The sequence below is a fragment of the Dama dama genome, chromosome X, assembly GCF_033118175.1.
Source record: "Dama dama isolate Ldn47 chromosome X, ASM3311817v1, whole genome shotgun sequence".
Classification (NCBI taxonomy): domain Eukaryota; kingdom Metazoa; phylum Chordata; class Mammalia; order Artiodactyla; family Cervidae; genus Dama; species Dama dama.
The window spans coordinates 16385188-16392505 of record NC_083714.1 but is presented as its reverse complement, the minus strand read 5'-3'; the positions used below and the strand labels follow the sequence as shown (position 1 = coordinate 16392505).

At 42.0% G+C, this 7318-nt stretch overlaps 1 non-coding gene across 1 annotated transcript; it reads left to right on the top strand.

Annotated features, from left to right (window-relative positions):
- The first annotated feature begins 213 nt into the window (after positions 1–213).
- On the top strand, positions 214–285 carry TRNAC-ACA (transfer RNA cysteine (anticodon ACA)). The gene has a single exon. It is a non-coding gene; the product is annotated as a tRNA-Cys (tRNA).
- Positions 286–7318: the final 7033 nt, after the last annotated feature.

Sequence of the window (7318 nt, the reverse complement as noted above, 5' to 3'; positions counted from 1 at the left end):
TGTGTTAGTCACTCAGTCGTGTCTGACTCTTTGTGACTCCATGGACTGTAGTCCTCCAGGATCTCCTGTCCATGGGATTCTCCAGACAAGGATACTGGAGTGAGTTGCCGTTTCCTTCTCCAGGAGATCTTCCCAACCCAGGGATCGGACCCATATCTCTTGCATCTCTTACATCTCTTGCATTGGTAGGCAGGTTCTTTACCACTAAGGACTTCCCTGGTGGCTCAGATGGTAAAGTGCCTGCCTACAATGCGGGAGACCCAGGTTCAATCCCTGGGTTGGGAATATCTCCTGGAGAAGGAAATGGCAACCCACTCCAGTATTCTTGCCTGGAAAATCCCATGGACGGAGAAGCTAGTAGGTAGCTTCTGTAGCTGGAGGCTACACAGTCCATGGGGTTGCAAGAGTCAGACACAACTGAGTGACTTCACTTTCACTTTATCACTAGTGCTACCTGGAAAGCCCTGGATGAGCCTAAAGGACAAAAATACCTTTGGCTAAGACTGCAGGGTTTGCTGTTATGTTGGTAGCTATAGGTAATCTTCCTAATAATGCAATGCTGAATTCTGCACAACTACAAAATGTGAGGGGAGAACACTTGTTTTGGCACTTTATCACATGTCCTTGACCTGCCTTTCTCAAGGTCGTGGCTCCCTGGCAGCTTACAGTGAGAGCAGCAGATGACATTGTCATACATCTCAGATAATAGAGGCTATTGAGCCAAAGCCCTCTGTGTTCTTAATGTCAGCATCTGCTTTCTGATTCTTCACTTCTTCTTTCCAAAAAAAGATCACATAATTATTAAGTGGCAGAGCCAGGATTCACACACTGGCTGACTAGTTCCAGAACTTGAATTTAGATGATGACACACTCTCTGCTTGCTGGGATTGGTGACATGGTATGGACTGACAACCTCCTCCATTTGGCAAATCTCTCCACCCAGGCTTATTAAAAAGCCTGAAACATATTTTTCTGAAATAGACCATCCCTTATTACTTACCCCCAACCAACCCTATTCCCTCCCATCTCCTATACCCAAATCCTGACTCCTATATCCAGATCCTGAGGTGTTTCCATCATTTTTTAAACTCCTGGAATTACATTTCAGAGAATCAGTACCTTGTACATCTAGCTAAGGGTCATTGGAGTCTAGATGTGCAGGTTTTGTGTGCAGAAGATTGAATTCTCAATTACATTCTGTTCCCTGAATACTGGAGAATCGTGAAGCACAGGCCATGAAGCAAGCCACAGAGCTCCTGGGGATTTGGTTATTAGTTGTCAGGGCTGGAAGCTTTAATAAAACTCTCTGTAGAGCAATGGGAAGTGATGAAGACCTTAAGTTATTTTAAAAGATGCTAAGGATTCTTTCTGACTTCCATTGCCTGAGGCTAGCTTGCAGTTTCAATACACAAGGATTGGTTTGGCTAGTACTCTGTGCCCAGCAACATGCTAGATGTTATGAGAGATTGAAAGCCCAAGAAATGCTTCCTGTTCCTAGGACCTTTCAATCTAGTTGAGAACATGATACATGCTTAACAGATCAATACATAACTTTGTATAATTATGTTAAAAGTTACATGTAATCTAGTGCCAGTATGAAAAGTGAAAGTACCAGTTGCTCAGTCATGTCTGACTCTTTGCAACCCCATGGACTCTATTCAGCCAGGCTCCTATGTCCATGGGATTCTCCAGGCAAGAATGCTGGAGTAGGGAGCCATTCTCCTCCAGGGGATCTTCCCAAGCCAGGAATCAAACCTGGGTATGAAAGGTGTTACAGAAAGTCAGAAAAAAAGTGAAACAAATAATATAATAATACCACCCAGGATTTTATTGAGCACTAATTATGTGACAGATATTTCCTAAGTACTTAAAAGAATTTTATGCAAGTCAGGTAGCTTGCTCATGGTCACACAGCTAGTGAGTGGCAGACTTGGATTTCAACCCAGGTGGTATGGAACCACTGTTACCTAGTGCTCTATTCTGCCAACATTTCAGTTATTGGAATAGTATTTATGAATGCTGTGACAAGGCTTGAGGGATGGTGTAGCTTTGGAAGATCATGGAGTATACTAGAGTTTAAAAATAGTATAATGCGATCACATTGGTTATAACTTTTCATTGAGCACCTATTTGACAGTTTTCTTTTACAGTGCAGTGGATTGCTTGTATATTCAGAATCCTATAGCGATAGTATGATATAATAAGAGGAACATGGGCTTTGGAGTCAGACAAACCTGAATTTTGGTCTTGGATCTGTCTGTACTAGCTGTGTAACTGCAGCTTAGTTTCTTTTTTATTTTTTCCCAGTTTTATTTATTTATTTATTTATTTACTTTACAATATTGTGTTGGTTTTGCCATACATTGACATGAATCCGCCATGAGTGTACATGTGTCCCCCCTCCTGAACTGGCTTAGTGCTTAGTTTCTTAACCTCTCTGAGTTAAATACAGAATCACATTGGTTTTTCTTTTCTGTCTCCATTTATCTTAAAAAAACTTTTTATTTTGCACTGGGGTATGGGCTTCCCTGGTGGCTCAGATGTTAAAGAATCTGCCTGCAATGCAGGAGACCCAGGTTCAGTCCCTGAGTTGGGAAGATTCCCGGGAGAAAGGAAAGGCTACCCGCTTCAGTATTCAGTATTCTTGCCTGGAGAATTACATGAACAGGGGAGCCTGGCGGGTTGCAGTCCATGCGGTCACAGAGTCAGACACCACTGAGCAACTAGTACACATACACATAGCTGATTAATAGACCATGTTGTGATAGTTTCAGATAAACAGTGAGGGACTCAGCCATACATATACATGTATCCGTTCTCTCCTAAACTCCCCTCCCATCCAGGTCACATGACATTGAGCAGAGTTCCAGAAAATCGTACTGGTTCTAACCAGCTCTCTTTCATTGCACACTTAATAGAGACCATGATCTTTATATGCATAACCTCATTTAGCCCTCATGGCAACTCTATGAGCTAGGAATTACTATCCTGATTTTACAGATAAAGGAACTGTCCTAGGTCAACTGACTAGTAAATAGTTGCGTAGGGATTCCAGTCCTGGCTTGTGATTATGTTCTGTAACTGCCACCACTACAGACTAGGCCATGATTTTAGCTGGATGTCCTAAGTTAAACATGCAGAACAATTTAAACATATTCTTAGCTGGTCCCCCAGTGCTTGGCCATTTTATTGCAATTTCACACAAATTAAAAGAACATCAAGAACATGATACTCATTAAAGGTTCTTAAGTACTTAAATATTGTGAAAGTGTTAGTTGCTCAGTCGTGCCTGACTCTTTGCAACCCCATGGACTGTATGGACTGTAGCCCGCCAGATTCTTCTGTCCGTGGAATTCTCCAGGCAAGAATACTGGAATGGGTAGCCATTTCCTTCTCCAGGGGATCTTCCCAATCCAGGGATTGAACCAGGGTCTCCTGCATTGTAGGCGGATTCTTTGCCATCTGAGCCATCAGAGAAGCCCTCTTAAATATTAAATAACCTTATTGGTGGCTCAGATGGTAAAGTGTCTGCCTGCAATGTCGGAGACCCAGGTTCAATCCCTGGGTCGGGAAAAATCCCCTGGAGAAGGAAATGGCAACCCACTCCAGTACTCTTGCCTGGAAAATTCCATGGACAGAGGAGCCTGGTAGGCAGTCCACAGGGTCGTAAAGAGTCGGACATGACTAAGTGACTTCACTTTCACTTTCATGCATATAATTACTAATTTGCAAGAATAAACAGGTGATAATGCAGTGACAGGGAGGAGGGAGAAGAGTAGTGAGAAACAGCCTGTTCTACCAGATATTAAAACAGATGTTGTAAGGTGACAAGAGTTATGTGAGAGAATAAGCAAATCAACAATAACAAAAATACATAACACTTGAATAGGTCCTTGTAGAAAAACTACTAGATATATGATAAGAGATATATGCTGAGATATTCAACAACTGTCTATTGAACGAATGAATGAATGAAGCATTGCCAATCAGTGAGGTGTTAAATGCTTACATGAAAACTTCATTGTATGTGTTGAGCATCTTTACACGTATTATTGCCCATAAATTTAACAACAAACCTGTGAAGTAGATAACATTTTCACTGTGTGGATGAGGAAACAGAGGCCAAGAGGTGTTAAGAAAAAATAAAGGCCAAATTCACACAGCCCATGAATAACAAACCAGGACATGAACCCAAGTTTATCTGATCCCACATCCCGTTTTCCTCTATTACATTGCACTGTTTCAAAATTAGTAGTAGTGTTCATGTAACAGAGGTTGCCTTATGGATTTTAATTTGGAGTTTTTTGCTATTGCCTATATATATAATTAAAACATCTGTTGTATACAAAATAATAAAGAGACAACCAAGATGACAGAAAGAGAATGTTTTCCATCTATAAGAATGGTTCTCAAGGACTATAACCATGCCTCACTAAGCTGATACGTTAAACTTGATTATTGGAATCTCAACCTTAGGGCAACAGAGCTTGCGTTGAAAGTGAAAGTGAAAGTTGCTCGGTTGTATCCAACTCCTTCGGACCCCATGGATTATACAGTCCATGGAATTCTCCAGGACAGAATACTGGAATGGAGAAGCCATTTTCTTTTCTTTTTTTTTTCTTTCTTTTTTTTAAAAATTTTTATTAGTTGGAGGCTAATTACTTTACAATATTGTAGTGGTTTTTGCCATACATTGACATGAATCAGCCATGGATTTACATGTGTTCCCCATCCCGATCCCCCCTCCCGCCTCCCTCCCCACCCCATCCCTCTGGGTCTTGCCAGTGCACCAGCCCTGAGCACTTGTCTCATGCATCCAACCTGGGCTGGTGATCTGTTTCACCCTTGATAGTATACTTGTTTCAATGCTATTCTCTCAGAACATCCCACCCTCGCCTGAAGAAGCCATTCTCTTCTCCAGGGGATCGTCCCACCCAGGGATCAAACCCAGGTCTCCCACATTGCAGGCAGATTCTTTACAAGCTGAACCATCAGGGAAGCCCAAGAATACTGGAGTGGGTATCCTATCCCTTCTCCAGCAGACCTTCCTGACCCAGGAATCAAACTGGAGTCTCCTGCATTGCAGGTGGATTCTTTACCAGATGAGCTACCATAGTGAGTGGTTAAAGGAGCCTATTTAAGGTAGCCTAAACTTGCTTTGTCCACTGCCCAGACAAGAGTCTCAGGATTTTACTCAGAGCCTGGAAAGATGACAGTATGTACCCCAGCTAACAGCACACCTATTCATGAGTTAATGAACCAACTTTTTCAAGTATGCCATCAGAAACAAGTTTAATAATGCCCCTTGGCCATAATCCCTCAGAAGGGACACTGGGAGGTAGTTTATCCTATACACACACTCTAAAATAGCAGGCCAAGATTTATATGCTCACTCTGTATGGTGAAAATGTAGTCTGGTTCAAATGATTGATTGGTTGGTAATTTTCAGCATAAAAGACCAATACAGACCTTCTTCAAAGCAAATCATCTTAATGTTAGCATCAGCAGCAGCATAAACATATGTTGAGTAGGTAATTTACATGTCATTTAAGCATTACAACAAATCTTGTAATGTCAATACTATTATTATCATCCTCATTGTACAGAGGAGAAAGTTGAAAAACCAAGGAACTTGCCAAGGGCACACAACCTCTTAGTAAGTGTAGAGAAGTTCCTTCTTCTACCTTGATCACTGATAAAGATTATTTATTACCTTACTTCATCTGAATTAAATTTGAGAGGAGGATTCCCCTCCTCCTCACTAGTCCAAGCCTGTAGAATTGCATTTTATCTGCAAAGAAATGGTGGAGAAAGGTATGAGGACTTAAGACTTAGACTATTGAGTATTAGCTGGTCCTTCTTGTTTGTGCTGTGTGCTTAGTCACTCAGTCATGTCTGACTCTTTGCAATCCCATGGACTGTAGCCCACCAGGCCCCTCTGTCCATGGGGATTCTCCAAGCAAGAATACTTGGAGTGGGTTGCCATGCCCTCCTCCAGGGGATCTTTCCAACCTAGGGGTGGAACCAAGGTCTCCCACATTATAGGCAGATTCTTTACCATCTGAGCCACCAGGGAAGCCCAAGAACACTGGAGTGGGTAGCCACTCCAGTAGTTACCTTCTCCAGGGTAACTTCCCAACTCAGGAATTGAACTGGGGTCTCCTGCATTGGAGGCAGATTCTTAACCAGCTGAGGTGTCCGGGAAGCACCTTCTTGTCTGATCCATGCCTAAATTGATGCTACCTGCATACTTCCTACCTGGCTCTTAGGGATGTTCTTCCACAGATGGTTCTCTGCATATATCATAGTCTATTTCATCTCTTGAAAAGACTAATTATTGGTCATGATCACTGCCCTTGAGATGCTTACCATCTATACAAATGATGATGTTGTGTGTGGGTAGCGTCACTGCTGGTATGGTTAAAATTTTTGAAAATGGCACACAGATTCAATCTTAAATGCTTTGCAGCAAAGAAGGAACATTTTACATAAGTCAAAAGCTTTGTGGGTGTGAGTGTGAAGGAGGTTTAATCTGTTTGTAAAGTACCCAAGATTTTGCACTAACTTTTGACTGCATGGAGGTCAATTGTAGGAGCTATTTGGAAAATAGGAATGGATGGGGGTGAACATGGTACATAAAGGTATGAGATAAAAGCTTAATATTGGTAATGTTGAGAGAAGGCTTGAAAGTAGAAATGGAAAGTCTGGCTCTGGGAGTATTTAGGGGAGAACACATATAGCTCTGAATTCACTGGATAAGTAAGAACTTAGGTTTATGTAAGAGAGAGAACAGATAGAAAGTGAGGGACAGTTAAAGTTCTCCTACTCAGGCTGGGAGGTAACTATGGATATTGGATATTTTATAATAGAAAGAAACTAATGTGGCTCTCTGGACTGAACAGATCAGTGGTATTATTGCCTCTGAGTTCTTCTTGCAGGCTAAGGCCAGCTTCTTGTACTGAACATAACTAGCATGTATTGTCTACTTTTCATGTGCCAGAATCTGGCTAAGCCCTTCACATATATTATCTCCTGTCATCCTCAGAACAACTTCACAAAGTACAGTCCCTAACAGATGGGAAATGTAAGGCCCATGGAGATAAAGTGACAAGTCCAAGTTCACACAGATTGTAAGTGGCTCAGCCCAGGCCTGCTTGACTCCAAACCACACGTGCTTCCCCAGATGCTCCATCTTGGGCAGTGTACCAATCTTTTCATCCTTTACAATATGGGACAGAACTCAAGAAACTAGCATGGCTGGCAGGCAGACTAGTAGCTCTCTGATGAGTCGTCTTGTAAAGGACATATGCAGTCATTT